The 19,413-nt window shown below is 41.3% G+C and overlaps 1 non-coding gene across 1 annotated transcript; it reads left to right on the top strand.

Moving 5' to 3' along the window:
• Positions 1-12,373: 12,373 nt before the first annotated feature.
• Positions 12,374-12,479, top strand: LOC121044623 (U6 spliceosomal RNA). Its single transcript, XR_005797389.1, has one exon. It is a non-coding gene; the product is annotated as a U6 spliceosomal RNA (small nuclear RNA).
• Positions 12,480-19,413: the final 6,934 nt, after the last annotated feature.

Raw genomic sequence — 19,413 nt, 5'->3', positions numbered from 1 at the left:
TCAGGCCTGTGAGGCCAAAATCAAAGTGTCTGCAGGGCTGTGCTGTCTCTGGAGACTCCCAGGGAAAGTATGTCTCTACTTTTTCCAGCTTCTGGAGTCACCTGCAGCTCCTACTTCCTTCTTCAAAGCCAGCACTGTGACACCTGGCTTCAGTCCTCACATTGCCTTTTGCTTCTGTGGACAAATTCTCTCGGCTCCCCTTGAGGACACAATGGTAACATCAAGTGACTACCCAGACAGTCCAGGACCACCTTCCCGACTCAACATCTTTAACTTAGTCACATCCACGGAGTTCCTTTTGCTGTAAAAGTAACATTCATAATTACAGGGATTAGGATTTGGTTATTTATTTGGGGAGGGGCATTAGTCAGTCTACCACATTCAGTGTCAAGTGTCTTTGTTATTAAGATGATAAATCTCCCTTCCATTAGGTGGGGAGTAGTAGATATTGTTACTTTTGATTCCATCACCAGATATTGTTACTCTAATTCCATTAGCCCATAGAAAGAAAAATGGACCCTCCAGGCTTCATGCACATCTGGGCAGGGCTGAGAAAGGCAGGTGCTATCAAGACCCTCGGCGCCGCCAGGCAAGTCAGACACTTCCCATCTGTGATCTCAGGCTTTGAAGAATGAGGAAGCCTTGCTGAGAAAACTAAATGAGACAACATATAATAAGAGCCTATCACGGAGCTTGTGGGGTAATAAACACCCTGTCCCTCGTTATCCACTCTGGCGTGATTCCCGTCTGTATAAAAAAGGAGTTGCTCAAGGATTTTGCTCAGATCCTGCAAAATCCAGCTTTCTATCACAGTCGCTCCTGAGCACACTGAGATGCCTCCTCCATATTCCCTCACTCCAGGCAGGACTGCGTCCTGTGCTCAGGGCCCCTTTGCCAGCCTGGCTTCTGCTGTATCCCAGATGCTCCCAGCATGGTCCTGCCATGGCGCCTTTCTTTCCCAGAACAGAGGAAGACATCCAAGTTCACTTGCTCCTGTTCTCTTTTCCTTTCCTCTCCTCCCTGCTTAAACCTACTTCCAGAAATATTTGCGGGAGGGACATAAAAGATCCTCACTCCCATCTTTACGAGATAAACAAATGCTAAGCGAGAAACCAACCCCCTGACCGAATAGGTTGGCTGGCTGGAGACGTGTTAGTTTTTGCTTTGTTATTCTTTTGTTTCCCTTTTCTCTTCACACTACCAGGGCTCTTCATAATTTCAGAAGCTGATAAGCACACACTTCAACAGAGACTATTATGAGAAACAAATAGTTTCTACTGGTAAGTTGTATAAACTCTGTATCTGCTCCTCGCTTTCCACCTTCCAGACTGGCACTCTCATCTGTCCTCACAACACCTTGAAAGAAACTCAACTACCTGCCTAGTGTTTTGTGGGTGCCAGAAACAGAATGAGGGCTTTACATGTATTTCCGACAATCCTCGATCCTGTCACTAAAGGGACAGGGGCCCTGTGTTCCAAATGAGGACACTAGGCTCAAAACTGTTAAAAGACTTGTTCAAGTTCCTATGGCCCAGTAAATGCAAAGACTGGGCTTCTCTGGCTGACAGCACACCAGACTGAGACTCAGAAGACCGGGTTGCCGTCACCAATATCACTCGGTCCAGGTGTGGTAGTTAGAAAGCCACACTCTCTTCCTCTTCCAGGACCTGAGTTTCCAGCTCTGACTTTCGTCAGGATGATCTCCATTTTCCAAAATCAGAGCTCCGTGGTTATGAGTCTGTCATGGTACAAACATGCAAACAGAATGGGACAGCAAAAACAAAACAGAACAGAACAGAGCCACTTCACGAAGGCCTAGAAAGCCTTTGCTCTACACATCCCGCCCACCTAGGGGATCAAGGAGAAAAATGATTGGGAAGTGTCTTCCTCCCACGTCCAGAAGCTCTAGAAGTATTTTGGGCAGTGGGAAAATGAAAAGAAGGAAGGTAGAAGGTTGGAATATTGAGAAGGGAGGGAACAAGATGGCCAGGAAATGGAGAGAGAAGAGCTCACCAGGTCGGGGAGAGCCTGCAGGCCTGGCCAGTGCTGCATTTGTCTCGGAGCCAAAACCAGAGAGAGATGTGCGCTCAGGTGTCCTCATGCCAACAGACAGACACACGCACGCACGTGCACTGGCACAGGGACACATTAATGCTACACACACACATTTCACTTTTACAAATAAGTGGGTCGCTTCTGAGAGATGCTTACAAATGCTAGTACACAGCACTTCTAAACAGCCTGAGGGATCGGAGTGCTCTCTTCTGTCCCTGCCTGCAGCTGTGGTGAGTCGGACTGTGGCAGGAGACGGCCCCAGAGATGCTTGAGCCACCCCAGCTGCCCAGGCCACATATGCTTCGCACCCTCCTCACTCACACAAGCAGTCTACCTGCCTTTGCTGGCTCACAGGAAGTGGGATAGGGCAACGTACTCACCACCCTAGGAATGAGAATAGCTGAGTTGACCAGACTAGGGCTAAATTCATTTTCAAATACTGTATTAGTTAGCTACAGTGGTGTAAACAATGACCCCACACTGAGTGGCTTGAACAACAGAAATGTGTTCTGTCATAGTTCTGGGGCTAGAAGTTCCAGATCAAGGTGGCAGCTGGGCGGTGCTCCCTGGGAAGCATGTGGGGAGGATCTGATCCAGGCCCCGCCCCCAGCTTCTGGTGGCTCCTTGGCTCTTGGTAATGTGCAGTGTTGCTGCACATTAGAATTATGGGGGCATCTTTTAAAAAATTCTGCCCCTGCCCCAGAACAATTAATCAGCCTTTCTAGGGATGGAGCGTGGGCATTTGAAACCCCCCCTGGACAAAGCTGACATGCAGCCATTTTGAGAAGTGCCAATCTGCAATATTCCCTAGAGCTGGTTGAGGGGACATGGTGGGTGTCCAAGGCATCCCCCTGTCAAAACACACAAGCTGACTCTTTCTCCTTGCGGGAATCTGTATCACAGAATTGTTCACAAATGCTCACAGTAGGCAAGAAGCTGGCTGTAATTCTGAGGACAACCGCTACAGTTTCAATTTCCATAATAATCAAGAACAAGCATCATTTCTCCAGGAAGTTGTCCCTGACTCTCACGGGCTGAGTTGACTCTTCTTCCTCTTCACTTGGGTTTCCTCCTAACATAGCACTTATTGTGTTCCTGTGATTGTCTGTCCTCCCTGTGAGGCCGTGTGCTTCCTAAGGATGAGGTCTGTGTCTTGATCATCATGCTAATACACATGCTGGTAACAGGGTTTGTGAACATTTTTGCATGAATGGATGAATAAATGAAGAAGTGAGTGGATGAATCAATGTAATGATTCATAACAGAAAATTCAAACCAAGATGTTAGTAATGGCTTATTACTAGAGTAATTTGGAAGAAAGACATATTTACCATTTTGCCAAGAATATGCTTTATTTGATTTTATTATCTTGATCGCAAGAGTCCTCATTTGAGACCAAATTTAAGAATATACTGAGTACTGCTCACTTCTAATAAGGTTACACTTTCTAGCAAATGTACTTTCAAACACAAATGAGGGGAGCCTGGGTGGCTCAGGTGGTTGATCATTTGACTCTTGATTTCGGCTCAGGTCATGATCGCAGGATCGTAGGATTAAGCCCCACATCAGGCTCCATGCTGAGTGTGGAGGGAGCCTGCTTGAGATACTCTTTCTCTCGCCCTCTGCCCCCCCAACTTGCTCTTGTGCTCTCTCTCTGTCTCTCAAAAACAAACAAACAAACAAACAAACAAACAAACCCATGCCCAAGGCTTCAGACTCTTTTTCCACAGAACCAGTAGCTTTCCCTTCTGGAGTAAGAATGAGAGCTCAGACATTTATGGCAAATCATGAAGGACACGGGATATACCCAAAACAGAATTTGTTGTCAGGGAATACTGTTAACTAAATTATTCCAATTTAACTTTTATATGTATGGAAACAAGGCTTTGCACAAAGACAGGATGATAAGCAAGATAATGTTCTAGAATCCAAACACATGCTTCTAAAAAATAAGAGGAGGTCCTTAGACAAATCTATATCTGCTTTTTCTTCCTATAAGCAGGCACCACTAACACAGGGCAGGTATTATGCTCATTTTTCAGGAAACTGAAATGCAAAGATGCTTAAAAATGCAGAGATATATCCCTGCACTAATTTATTCAGACAATGCATTTTCACCAAATACTTGCTATGCTTTGGGGAGGAAAGAGATGTTAAAATAAAGCCCTTACCTCAGAGGAAATTTCATTCTAATATGGAGAAAGAAGAATGCTATATAGTTGTAATATCATACAGGATGTTGCTCCTGCAGCAAAATGCTCTAAGTATAATGTGAGAGTAAATTAAAATGGAGAAATTGGTCATTGGGAAAGTGATATTGACCGGATGTTCAAAAAACATTAGGCTTTGCTAGGTAGAGATGTGAAGGAAGAAAATGAAGGTATGAGTAGGGTTTAGGTGAGAATGACCATAATCAGGGTAAGAAGCTTGGTATTAACTTTAAGGGCAGCTGTGAGGGGCCTCTGGGTGATTTAGTCAGTTAAGCATCTGACTCTTGATTTCAGCTTAGGTCATGATTTCACAGTTCATGGGATTGAGCCCTGCGTGGGGCTCTGTGCTGACAGCACAGAGACTGCTTGGGAACCTCTCTCCCTCCCTCCCTCCTCCTCTGCCCCTCTCCCGCTCTCTCTCTCTCTCTCTTTCTCTCAAACTAAATAAGTAAACATTAAAAAAATACATAAAAGCAACAGGGAGCCATAGAATTTTTTGAGAAAATTTTTGTAATTGAAGCAACACTGTAAGAGAATTAATCTCTGAACAAAGTTTAGGGTAAATGAGCAGAGAACACTGGAAGCATGGAAACCAGAATCAGAGACACATTCAACTATACAGTTGATGGGGAGATGGAAAGAAAACAGTATCAGAGGCATGTGATGAAGGACTGATGGAAAGTTCCAGGCCAAATTGGCACCTGAGCACAAGCATTTGTCTCTCCACCTTCTAGCTATCCCTGCCCCCACAAAAAAAAACCATGAATAATCCTGTGAGAACAAACAGATATGAAGAGACAACAAATCTGCCAATAAAATGGTGAAAACCAAATTTCTAGAAGAATCTCCATTCTCCATTTGCAGTTATCACCACTTGAAATCTCTAGTCATTAGAAGAAATCTAACAACATGAAGAAAATAAGATTGAGATAAATGGGGAAAATTACTGATTCCATAAAATAAAGATAATTTAAGATATTAAGAAGGAAAAACTGCTTTTAATAGTATTTGTGGAAAAATTCAGGAAGGTATTACAAGATGGTATAAAATTTAAACAGACAACAAAAGAGAACTCTCGGAAATTAAACTTAAAGTCAAGGTAATCTCCCAGAAAATAAAGAAAAAAAAAAAAAAAAACTTAAAAATTGAGAAAAATTAAGAGAGATAAATCTCTGTTTAGGAGGTTATAATCAGGCAGGGTTTAATCAGGCAAGCGGAGTTACCATGAGCAACAGGATAAGAGATTTGTTGTGGGTAGTAAATCTCACACAGTTTTATGAGGAGCTGGGGAAGACAGGGTCCAGGAGGTGAAGGGGGTCACCCACAAATCATCTTGAGAACCTAACCAGGCTCAGCTTCCCAATGGGACTGCAAAGAGAAAGTTCCCGGGCTACAGAGGTGGGGCGGCGTTGTCTATGGCCAACTTCCGTTTGTTCTGTGGGTCTGCTGCTAAGGATCTGGTGGAGGGCTTGGGGCTTCTATTTGTCTACATGGTCAACAGTCAGAAGTAAGAACTGGAGCAGAGAACAGGTACAATATGGAACCTCCTGACCCTCTGCAACCTGTCACCACATCTCCGCATGACAACCTTCAGAGAGCAAAGTCTGCTGTTTCACACTGGTCCTCCAGGTCTCACAGAAACGCCTGTTACAGCAAATCTAACCCAGAACCTCCAGGCAGAGGAATTCAGAAGTCGCAGCCCAACCAGACCAACATAATACAAACCACCCATATCTGACCTGTGAAAGTGAAAGGGAAAGAACACAGAAAACAGACTCGAGAAAATTATCACTACTGTAAAAGGGGAAAATGAGAGACACACATCTTCAGATTAAAAGAGTACCACAAAGGCCAAGCAGGCTGTACTTTTAAAAGATCCACACCTAAAGCACCCTTGTTAAATTTCAAAACACTAATGACCAGCACAAGCTCATAAACGCTTCAGGAAAAAAAATAAATCACATGCAAATGAGAACAACTCTCACTGAACATCTTAGCAGAAACACTGGAGGCCAGTCTTCTGGAGGCCAGAAGACAGGAGGGCAACGCTTTCTCTGTCCTCAGGGAAAATTATTTGGAACCTAGGATTCCACATCCCAATCCAGTGCAAGGGCCAAGGAAGGGTACTTAGATATCCAAATATCAAACTACCAGTAAGTGCATTTTCAGTGTATCCTTTCTGAGGAAATTATTTGAGGATACTTTCTAACATAATATAATGAAAGTCCAAGAAAGGAGGTAGATGTGAGATCCTTGAAATATGTCTCTAACCCATGTCCCAAGGAAAAAAAGTTCCAGGATGACAGTTTCACGATGGAGATAGAAATTGATCATGTCCAATTAAAACAAGAAGTCAGTGGCTCCCACAAAGCTATTCTTTTCAGAAAAAGACACATTCTAAACAACAGGTAGAATGAATAAAAACATAGGCAACTTCAATGGAATGTAGAAGAAAGAATGTCTGGGGCTCCTGGGTGGCTCAGTTGGTTGAGCATCCAAGTTCGGCCCAGGTCACGATCTCACGGTTTGTGAATTCAAGCCCCATGTCGGGCTCTGTGCTGACAGCTAAGAGCCTGGAGCCTGCTTCAGATTCTGTCTCCTTCTCTCTCTGCCCCTCCCCATTTGTGCTCTGTCTCTCTGTCTCTCAAAAGTAAATAAATGTAAAAAAAAATTTAAAAAAAGAATGTCTTTTCTCTTAATAAAAGGATGATAAGAAACTATTTGAAAAGGAAAACTGGAAAAGTCATTGTTTAAACATGATACAAACTGAAATTAATAGATTGCATTGAAAGTGGACCCATTGGACCTGATTGTTAGAAGCATTCTCTTTGAAATAACAAATAGGCCACAGAGAAGAAAATATAGCCCAGACCGTTATTAGATTTTGCATCGAATACTATTAAGGTAAGAAAATTAGTATGTTATTTATTTGTTTTTTTTTTTCAACGTTTATTTATTTTTGGGACAGAGAGAGACAGAGCATGAATGGGGGAGGGGCAGAGAGAGAGGGAGACACAGAATCGGAAACAGGCTCCAGGCTCTGAGCCATCAGCCCAGAGCCTGACGCGGGGCTCGAACTCCCGGACCGTGAGATCGTGACCTGGCTGAAGTCGGACGCTTAACCGACTGCGCCACCCAGGCGCCCCTATTTATTTGTTTTTATTTGTTTTTTTATGTTATTTATTTGTTTTGTTTATGTTATTTATTTGTTTTTAAGTATGTTATATAAATGTTCAAAGATAATCAAGGAAATAAACAAAATTATAGCTTAATAACTATCAAAAGTTGGGAATAGAAAGAAGACAAAATACACCTGCACTGAATATCCACATCTTTCTAGCAAGGGGTAAATAGACACTTTTTTTATTAAATTTTTTTACATTTATTCATTTTTGAGAGACAGAGACAGAGTGCGAATGGGGGAGGGGCAGAGAGAGAGAGAGAGAGAGAGAGAGAGAGAGAGAGAGAGAGAATCCGAAGCAGGCTCCAGGCTCCAAGCTCCGAGCTGTCTGCACAAAGCCTGATGTGGGGCTCCAACCCGGGAACTGCGAGATCATGACCTGAGTCAAAGTCAAACCAACACTTAACTGACTAAGCCACCCAGGTGCTCCAGTAAATAGATACTTCTTAAATGAACTTTAATTTTTTTTTCAACGTTTATTTATTTTTGGGACAGAGAGAGACAGAGCATGAACGGGCGAGGGGCAGAGAGAGAGGGAGACACACACAGAATCGGAAACAGGCTCCAGGCTCTGGGCCATCAGCCCAGAGCCCGACGCGGGGCTCGAACTCATGGACTGTGAGATCGTGACCTGGTTGAAGTCGGACGCTTAACCGACTGCGCCACCCAGGCGCCCCCTTAAATGAACTTTAAAAAAAATATAGGGCCAACCATATAGAAATAGCTCAAGAAATATTTATTAGGTGAATGAATTAGCCAATAAATAGTGGTAGAATTGTATTATGTAGAATCAGAGACATGAAGGATGAAAATAGAAATAGTTAATAATTAATATTTCCCAGTTCAAGGAAGTAGAGCTGAATATGGAGAGGGGTATCGTTGCTTTTCATCCTCAACAGTTCTACACTATTACATTTTCAACATGTGCATATTACTTTAGTTTAAAAAAATTAAGTGATGATTATACTGTGGTTGTACAAGAGAATTACTTGTTTTTTTAAGAAACACATGCTGGAGGGGTACCTGGCTGGCTCAGTTGGTTAAGCTTCCAACTCTTGATTTGGGCTCGGCATCATCTCAGGGCTTCACGGGTTCAAACCCTGCATCAGGCTCTGTGTACAGAGCCTGCTCGGGATTCTCTCTCTCTCTGACCCTCCCCCACTTATGCTGCCTCTGTCTCTCTCAAAATAAATAAATAGACATAAAAAAATAGAAATAGAAATAGAAATAGAAATAGAAATAGAAAATAAGTAGAAATTAAAAAAACCACGAAACACACATTAGAGTATTTCAACATTAAAAAATATCATGTCTTCAACTTACTCTTGAATGTTTCAGGAAAACATAGGGGTATGTGAATGTGTGTGTGTGTGTATGTGTGTGTAGACAGAGAAAAGAAAAGCAAATATAATAAAATGTTAACATTTGGGGAAGCTGGGTGAAGACAGGAATTCATTGTATTATTTTTGTAACTTTTTTATAAGCCTGAAATTATGTGAATATAAATAATAACAATCAATTTTAAAAATATTTTAAGACAAGTTAATAGGGTATAGAGATATTTTAACTTTTGTTGAAAATATACTTTAGGAAAATATCTAGCAAATTTATACACCCTTCAGTCTTTAAATATAATTTAAAATATTAAAACTTATAGTATAACCTTCACTTACGCATAGAGGAAGGGTTTTGACTAACTCTGTGTATTTGCAAATTGTGGTATAGATAGATATGATAAAATGTATGTAATTTTATATACAAGTTTATACATCATATGTGTGAAAAATACAAAACATCTCTTTTCTTATGCTTTTTCTTTTAAGTTTATTTATTTTCAGGGAGAGAGCACAAGTTGGGGAGGGTCAGAGAGACAGGGAGAGAATTCCAAGCTGACAGCACAAAGCCCCAGGCAGGGCTCTATCTCATGAACCATGAGATCATGACCTGAGCCAAGATCAAGAGTTGGATGCTCAACTGACTGAGCCACCCAGAATGCAAAATATTCCTTTTTATTTATTTTTAAAAAATTTTTAATGTTTATTTTGACAGAGAGAGAGAGAGAGAGAGAGCATGAGTGGGGGAGAGGCAGAGAGGGAGACACAGAATCTGAAGCAGGCTCCAGGCTCCAAGCTGTCAGCACAGAGCCCGATGTGGGGCTCGAAATCACGGACCGCGAGATCATGACCTGAGCCGAAGTCAGACTCAACCGACTGAGCCACCCAGGCACCCCAGAATGCAAAATATTTCTAAGTTATATCCATATTAACTAAAATCTCAGCAATAAGTCAAAATATTTGAAATGTAATATTACTGGGGCGCCTGGGTGGCGCAGTCGGTTAAGCGTCCGACTTCAGCCAGGTCACGATCTCGAGGTCCGTGAGTTCGAGCCCCGCGTCAGGCTCTGGGCTGATGGCTCGGAGCCTGGAGCCTGTTTCCGATTCTGTGTCTCCCTCTCTCTCTGCCCCTCCCCTGTTCATGCTCTGTCTCTCTCTGTCCCAAAAATAAATAAAAAACGTTGAAAAAAAATTAAAAAAAAAAAAAAAAAGAAATGTAATATTACTTCTCCAAACAATTTGAAAGTGGTCATGTGACTTGTATGGATCAAAGACTATATTTATTTTCCTGGGAGGAAAAAAAGAATTAAATGAAATAGAAGGTACAAGACTGTAATCTGAAACAAATTATAAAACAAAATGTAGACACAGATAACTACTGAAGGAAGAGACAAGTAGAATGTAAAACGCGTATATAGTTTCATCACAGTGTTAGCAATACAAACCAGTAGGTTGGGAGAAGTGCTGGTTTGGAAAGGAGAGTGATAATTCAGTTGGGAACCAGCTTCATCAAGATATCAGGGGGCATCCATGCAGAGATGTGCAATAGTCAAGAAAGAGTTAGCACCGGAGAGACACTTTAGAATCATTCACAAGCATTGCGCAATAGTTATAGTTGTCAAAGTGAGGAAGACTGAAGAGGAAGAGGCCAGAGAGAAGAAAGCTGCCTGAGAACAAGAGCTCCAGAAACTTCTCACCTTGGGGGATGGGAAGAGAAAGAAAGAAGCTATGAGAGGCAAAAAGAAGCCTAAAATGTCATCACTTCCTTAGGGTCTTGGGAGGAAGGGAGGGAGGTTTTGTCAACCAATGCAGGACACGCATAGAAACACAGAGTCTGAGGATAAAGTAAAGACTATTGGTTTTGATGAATAGAAGAACATGGTCAGCTTTTCAGTCAACTGATAACAGAGTGGAGAGCGAGGCGGCCAGATTACAAACGTCAAGTGAGGAATGAGGGTGAGGGCATGAAGGCAGTGAGGACTTTTAAGAATTTTAATGATTCTGTTGGTGGGAATGTGGGCTGGTGCGGCCTCTGTGGGAAAGAGTATGGAGGTTCCTCAAAAAACTAAAAATAGAGTTACCATATGATCCAGCAATCCCACTGCTAGGTATTTACCTAAATAAAATAAAAACACTAATTTGAAAAGATGTATGTATCCTTACATTTATTGCAGCATTGTTTACAATAGCCAGACTATGGAAGCAGCCCAGTGTCCATCGATAGATGAATGGATAAAAAAGAAGTGATATATGTATATATATATATATATATATATATATATATATATATATATATCACTCAGCCATGAAAAAGAAAGAAATCTTCCCATTTGCACCTGCATGAATGGATCCAGAGGGTATTGTGCTGAGTGAAATGAATCAGTCAGAGAAAGACAAATACCGTATGATTTCGGTCCTATGTGGAATTTAAGAAACAGAACAAGTGAAAAAAGAAAAATAGGAGAAAAGCAAATAGACTTAAATTCAGAGAATAAACTGATAGTTACCAGAGGGGAGGTAGGTGGGATAATGCATGAAATAGATGATGGGGATAAGAGTACACTTATCATGATGAGCACTGAATAATGTATAGAATTGTTGAATCACTGTATTTTATACCTGAAATTAACACTGTATGTTAACTATACTTCAATTTTAAAAATAGTAAAAAAAGAATGATAATAAGATAAAATGTCAAAAAAAAAAAAAAGACTAGTGATTAAAGACAGGAGCAGCACCCACACAGTCTTATAAGAGCCTCTAAGCATGTTGAGTGCAGAACTGGGATTAGAACCTAGGTTTCTGGAACCTTCTTCTCAAGTCAATTCTGCTTCTAATTCCCCTTGGGCGTGGGTCTAATTACAACAGTGGTGAAGACAGAGCCCTAGTACTTGCTGGGATATTTCTGCTAGTCTTAAATTGTTGCCGAATCTGTAAACAGCTGCATAGCCTTTCCAAAGTGAGTCAGGGGCACGACTCTAAGCAAATCGAATGTTGATAAGACATCAAGAAATAATGAAATTCCCAGAAACTATTTTAAGTAATTCTCAATGTATTTATCCAACTGGAAACAATGACTCACTTGATATGGATAAATATTTTTACCAAATCTGTTTCTTTTGACCTTTTAATTTGAAGCCTAACTCATTTTGTTTGTTTTCCCGCTAAAAGCATTTAGACTTCTGAGAATATTTAGATTTGTTATTCAAGTTTTTTTTATTGTATGAAGCAATAAACTAAAGCATATTCAGTGAAAGAGCTAAGAAAATTTTATTGCTAGCATTGTGTTAAAGGTTATACATTTTTAAAAATTATTTCCAAATAACTAGAGCTTTCTGATTAGGTTTTGTAATAAGATATGTAAGACCATTTGACAAATGACTTTTGAGTCTCTGGGGCATAAAAGTTGCCAAAAACAATGAAGTTTAGACCCATGCCCAATCTATGCAGAACATAATCTCCTGGTATTTCCAAAATATTTGAACACTGTTATCACTGAAGTCCTTAGCAGAGCAACATTTTTAAGCTATACCAAACAGACGTAAGCTAAATCAATTTCTTTTAAAAAGCTGTGTGATTTAAATCCTGCCCTTGTGCTGGCTTCCGCAGCACATAGACTAAAATTGGACCGATATAGAGAAGATTGGCATCACCCCTGGCAAGGACGACACGCAAATTCGAGAAGTGTTCCATAGTTTTCTATCACCAGTGCCCAGGTGGCCTCCCTGTACAGGAAGCGGAGTCAGATTCAGAACCATCAGGGAGAGGACTTAGACTCCGACCCGGAAATAATTCTCTAGGTAAGTCTACTAGACTCCCACCCTCCCCCGGGCTAGGTTCAGAGGGTGGCGGGGGTGAGACCCCGGAAGGCATCACCTCTGCTGTCCAGAAAATCTGGTGTTGCAGTCATGTGGGTTTTGAGTGTCAAGTGTATGTGAGCACAAGGGGGTGGTTTAAGCCGGGGTCTGGGGTTTTATCAGCCATTTTTTTTCCCAATAAATAATTATTGAACTCCAGTAAATAAATAAGTAAGTAAGTAAAAATCTGGCCCTTGAGGAAGTTACTTGCTCAGTTTAGAAAAAGAAACAAACCAAAACAAGACAAAATAGAACAGAACAAAAACAGGAGGGAGAGAGAGATTACAAAGAAAGTAACTGCTAATCTCCAAGAGAAAAATCTTGTCACACACTTCAAGTTTTACTTTCTTTCCTCAAGCAAACTGGTCAGTGTTCTCTTGCCTTGGTTTTCCCCCTGCATGTCTTACCCAGCAGGAAGCATAAACCAAAAATCTATGCCTTTTGAATCCCCACCTTTTACATCTGAGCTGCAATCCTAAGGAACCAGCAGCAGACCACAGCTATATTCTTCCTAGCCTGGAGATATTTCATTTTTATTCAAATAGGTTAAGCTCCATAAAGCATATGAACTATATTTTCAAATTTCAAAGAACATGGCAAGTGTGTTCTTTTCTCGGCATCATCCAATCAATATTCGACAACTTGCTCCTAAGTGATTTTGCTACCTAAATATACTCTTTTTGTGTGCAGCGTTTATCCATTTGGGTGGAGTTTTTTAAATCTTTCTGTCACTGTATCACCTTCAACTCATTCTTTAAAGCACAGAATTATTACTTTTTTGTTGCTGACAAGATAGAAAATAATTCTTTGAGACACATTATATTAAAGAACCATGTATTTGTTCCAATGCCCAGGAGTGAGATGCTTTTGAGAAATAGCATACTTAGTGACAGTATATTCCAGAAGTAATGTACAGCCAGCAATTGGAGAACAGTTATATGGCTGCCCACATTCTTTATTCATGTTTGTGCCCATCATTTGAAACTCTCCTCACATGATTCCTGCCTCACTTGTGCCTCTACCACCATCTTTGACCCAATGGACGCTCTCAATTTGTTACCCAGTATATATTTTTGCAACTATATTTACTCTATATGAAAATAATTCTGAGAGTCTATTTAACTCATCTTGATCATCTTAGGGCCAAGAACAGTTTGGGGGATCTGTTTTTTTTTTTAATTTTTTTAATGTTTATTTATTTTTGAGATCATGACTGGGGGAGGGGCAGTGAGAGGGGGAGACACAGAGCCTGAAGCAGGCTCCAGGCTCTGAGCTGTCAGCACAGAGCCTGACGTGGGCTCAAACCCATGAACTGTGAGATCATGATCTGAGCCAAAGTCAGATGCCTAACCGACTGAGCCACTCAGGCACCCCATGGGCTCTTGTGAGCACTTAGCAAATCCTTGTGGAAAAAGAAAGAACAGTAGGACCAAGAAATATCATTATTTTCTAATTCTAGCTTTAACTTGTATATCCCTCTAATAGTTAAAAGAATACAAGTAAGAGTATAGCTGCCTCAGGGATAAGAATCTCAATATTCTCCAAGAGCTCCAAGGCTAAGTGCAGTAGGGGCTGCTCAAATCCACAATGCCTGCTTCATGTCCAACACAACTGTGTGAATCTATTCTGACTGCTATAACAAATTATACCATAGACTGGGTGCCTTACACAATAGAAACTTATTTCTCACAGCTCTGGAGACTGAAAGTCCAAGTTAAGGGTGCCATCATGGTTGGGTTCTGGTGAGAGCCCGCTTCCTCTGATTTGCAGATGGCCAACTTCTCCTTGTATCCTCACATGGTGGAGAGCAGAGATATTCCCTGGAGTCTCTTTTATAAAGGTGCTAATCCCATCCACAGGGGCCCCACACTCATGAGTTCATTACCTCCCAAAGGCCCCACCTTCTAATATATCACACTTTGTGGGGAGTAAGATTTCAGCATATGAATCTTGGTGGGATTCAGTCCATAACAACAACTCTGTGGTGGCACTTCTTGTGGAGCATTTAAGACAGACAGAGTCATCCATTGGCAGGGTGAATGTACCTGATCAGCCTAAGGAGCTCTGAAAGATCTGGGCTATGGAGTAAGGAAAAGTTGACCTCTCTTCGGAATTTTCCAACACAAGAGACACATCTCAAAACATTATACTCTCCCCACTTTCCCCACTGATATCTCAATTACAGAGTCTGACCACATCAAAGAAGGCACTTGCCTTTTTAAAATTTTTAACATGATCCTTTCTTACACAGCTTATTTTGGAATTTTTACATTTGAAATCGAGTTATCCTTACTTAACTAAGCAGCACATCTTCCCTCTAAAACCTCTTTCCTCAAGTTCTCTTGAACTAGAAATAGTCTCATTTTCTGATGTTTAACTGGTGGAGCCTCATTTCTCTACTATTTGTTATTCACTTTCTTCTTCTAATAGAATCCTCACATTAACCCCAGACTTCACTTAGCATATATTGAGCACCCACCACGTACAGAATCCATAATATACCCTATACGAAGAGGCTCTCTAGGGCAGTGATAACTTTGCAAGTTGAGCTTGGTTATGATAGCTATTCCCTGCAGACATGGGCACCCCCCAAGATAAGAGTTGTGCTGAGTAGTGTGTCCGCTACCATGAGAGGAAAGGAAGAAGGCAGGGAAGGGAGCCTGTGTAGGCTTCCAAGCCAGTTACCAGCTGGCCGTGTAGGGGCCAGGGAGTGAAAGGTTAAATGGGTGCACCAGGGCAATCCTGGTTCAATACCTCAGCCCGTGATCATTACTTGTGGTTGCTACTCTAAGAAATGATGCATGGGAGGGTTGTGGTATTTCAGGATTGAGAGCAATATGGATAAATGTAGACACTTCCATTGAGGGTTAAAAAAATGAATTGCCTAAGTGCAAGAAGGGGTGACTTAGATTGACAGAGGCTTTTTAAAGGTATTTTTATTTTTAAATTGTGAAATATTTCAAATATCGACTGACCACAAGCACAACCTGAGCCAGCAGGATTCTGAAGCTGAAAAAAAACTAAAATTGTTGAGTCATTAGGCAGCAAGAGAAGAAAAGTGATGCCCAGCTCAAGGGAAGCCATGGTTCCCTGGATCTATTTGCTCCAGATAATTCCCCTTCCCCTCTCCCAGGGGAACAAGACATAGGTGCACATTTTTGAGGTGTGTTTCAAGCACAATGATTTGAATAGTGAGAGATCAGCTTCTGAGACCTGAGACTGATGCTTGAAAGAGTCTAGGCTGCTTATTCTGAAGAAGGGATCTGTGACAGCTGCCTCCCAATGATTGAAGGGTGGCCATGGGCCCAAATGGACTTGACTTATTCTTGTGACTCCAGAGGGCCATGAGGATCACTTGAATAAAGTCACAGAGAGGAAGCAGGTTTCAGCTCAGTATAGAGAACTGATTTTTTTGAGAGAGAGACAGAGAGACAGAGACAGAGAGAGAGAGAGACAGAGAGAGAGACAGAGAGAGAGAGAGAGAGAGAGAGAGAGAGAGAGAGGCAGAGGGAGAGGGAGAGAATATTAAGCAGACTTTATGCCCAGCACCCAGCTCCCAGAGCAGAGCCTATGCAGGGCTCCCAGAGCCTATGCAGGGCTCGATCTCACGACTGTGAGATCATGACCTGGGCTGAAATCAAGAGTCAGCTGCTTAACTGACTGAACCAGGTACCCACAGTACAGAGAATTTTCTAACATGAGTATTGTCCAGCAATGAGTCTGGGGGTGTTACAGGAGATTAAGGTCTCATCCCTGGAGGGCTCGGTCAGATGTCAGATGCCACCTCCCAGGAATCACCAGATTTCAAACTTCCTCCCAAGGTTCTCTCAGTCCCAGGGTGTGGGAGATGGACAAAAAACAAAAACAAAAACAAAAACAAAAACAAAAACAAAAACAAAAACAAACCACTACCATGCAATGCAATGAAAGATCAGAGAAGGGTACTTCTAAATCTGCTCAGGAAAATTAGAGAACGCTTCAGAGAGGAGGTGACACTTGATATGCTACTTGAGGTATGTAGAAAATAGAACAGAGGAGACACCATGTACAATGATTTAGAAAGCTTATACAAGGCCTGAGGAATGCACTGGGTCTGGAATATCAAGTGTTTTAATGGGAAGTAGTGGAGAATGAGGCCACAATTGAGAACCATGCTTAGGAATTTGGAATTGACCACATAAGCAAATACCTGATTACATCCCTATTTTAAGAATATCACTTTAGCAGCTGCATTAGAGGTAGACATTGTCTTGATATGTTGAAGAGCTCCTTTATCACAGGCAACTAATGCAATCCAATATCAGTTTCTTTATTGGATTATGGAGTCTCTTTCCCCACTTATTAACTATATGACTTTCAGATTGCTTGGAAACACTTTACAAAGAGAAAAGCAGGGACCCTGAACATTTCTGGTTCTGTGTTTTCTGTTTATTTCAGAGGACGGCAAGCTGTTGAGAGTAGAGACAATGTCATTACAAACATGCAAACGGTTCTGGGCCACATGAGGCCTTGACATGCATCTAGCATGTTGGGATATGGAGAAGATGCACTGTTTTTTGAAAACCAAAGATGGGGAACCACAGCACAGTACATCAGTTACATTTTAATACTGGAACATTTTGCAAAAGTGATCACTTTGTGTTCCAATCACTACTTCCAATCTATTCTTCATTAATTGGTCTGCCTAGTTAGATGAAAACTCCGAACTCCTTTACCTTTGTTTTGGTAAAGTGCACCTGAATCTTGCAAACTCCCAGCCCATGCAGTATAGTAGGAGTTGAGCACACTCTCAACTCTACAGTAGATCCTTAATGACCGGAGCCAATCAGCATCCTGCATTCCTCTGGCCATAGCGATTGGTTTCAGGATGGTTCATACACTGAGTTGGAACCACAAGACACCACTAAAACTTTGCTGGGGGTTCTGGAGAAAAGACCCTCAACCTTTCCCCCAGACTTGAAGCCAGGTAGGGGCACAAAAGGCCTGGAAGTCCTGCAGCCAACTTTTGTTCCCAGAGGGAGACCTCCCTGAGGATGGGTGACGTGGCAGGAGTCATAGGCAGACAACAGAGAAAATGCACCTCTGAGGACATAGCTTGAACCAGATCTGTCACTGGAGTTTCATCTACATTAGTCATAAGTTCTCTCCTTTGCTTAAGCTACTTTGAATGAGATTTTTTGTCACTTGCAACCCAGAACTCCTACCTGGTGGAAATAATTTGGGGGGACATTGATAAGATAAATTCATCATTCATTCCATCTGCCTATTAGGAAAGCTGTTCCAGGGCATCTGGGTGGCTCAGTCAGTTAAGCGTTGACTCTTGATTTCGGCTCAGGTCATGATCTCACAGTTCATGAGTTCGAGTCCTGCCTCAGGCTCTATGCTGACAGTGTGGAGCCTGCTTGAGATTATCTCTCTTTCTCTCTCTCTCTCTCTCCCTCTCTCTCTGCCTCTCCCCCATTCTCCCACACACATTCTCTCTCTCTCTCTCTCTCTTTCTCAAAATAAATAAACTTTATAAAAAATAGAAAGCTATTTCTGTGGTAAAATTATTTTTTCCCAGAAAAACTCACCTGTATGACATTTTCCTAGTTCTACTTTGTGACAGTGCACAGTACATTTTCTAACCTGCATGCTCCCACTACATCATGAGATTTTGCTGGCATTTATGCTATCTCAAATAGTTGACATTTGTGGGTGTGTCTTTTTGTGTTAATGGGCCTTGGGTGTCTACTGAAGATGACTTCTCGCTTATCTTTGGATCCTCCAGAGCCTTTAACACAAGACCTGGCATGTAGCAGACGCTCAATAAATGTTTGATAAAGTAATTTGCATTTGTTTTACCATTTCACATTCAATGCCCTCCCAGGTTGTATAAAATCAAATTTCAACTTGTTCTGGCAGTGCTGTTCTTTTAAGAAGTCAATAGAAATAAATATGAACTAGTGAAAACATTGCCTTCTGAGTCGCTCGTGGATTCTGCAGGACTGACAATCCCAAGTGTAATAGAACAAGTCACGTATTTTGAAAGGGAAAACTAATATTTGTTAAAATGGTATTTTAGAGATCTAGACAATGTTGAAGAAAAGCCTTCAGTTTTATTTTCATAGAAATAGGAAATGATATTTTGTCAAGGGTGAAATGTAATCCTGAACACAGAGAAACACAAAAGCTATGTTTGAATTTTCTCAAAAATAATTGTAATCCATTGTATCTGATTCAAAAGATCCAGGAAAAGGACAATTATTGAATGGATTAACATAATTTACTTCCTTTTCATTCACCACCATTTTGGCTGTTCTTGGGGAAATTCATGCCAATTGACTGTCCCAGTGTCCCACTGTCATCATGGAAATCTAGACCCTTGTCTACATATTCTTGGTGCCCAGAAAATGTTGATTGAACTAAAAGGAAAGGAGACAAATGAACATTCCTGTGTGTTTAGTATGTGTCAAGCACATTTTAAGGATGTTTTCACTTTTTATCCCATTTAACTTTATGACAGTTCTTTTATCCATTCATTCATCCATTTATTCATCATTCAGTATGTATCACTAATAGCCTACCTTGTGATGGACCAGTGAATAGCAGAATTTGATTGTACTCCAGGACTCCTGGTTCCAAAGCCTGTGTCATTTCCTCCCCACCAATTAGGTAACTTCCCTAGAACAGGGAAAAGGATAGCCATGATTTTAAGCATGAATAAAATCCTTACATTGTAAGACTGAAAGCCACATTGGTGAACATCATTGATGTATGTGGACCGGGGCAAGGCT

Source organism: Herpailurus yagouaroundi, unplaced genomic scaffold, assembly GCF_014898765.1.
Source record: "Herpailurus yagouaroundi ecotype Mexico unplaced genomic scaffold, PumYag 188, whole genome shotgun sequence".
NCBI lineage: Eukaryota > Metazoa > Chordata > Mammalia > Carnivora > Felidae > Herpailurus > Herpailurus yagouaroundi.
This window is presented reverse-complemented; position numbering and strand designations above follow the sequence as displayed.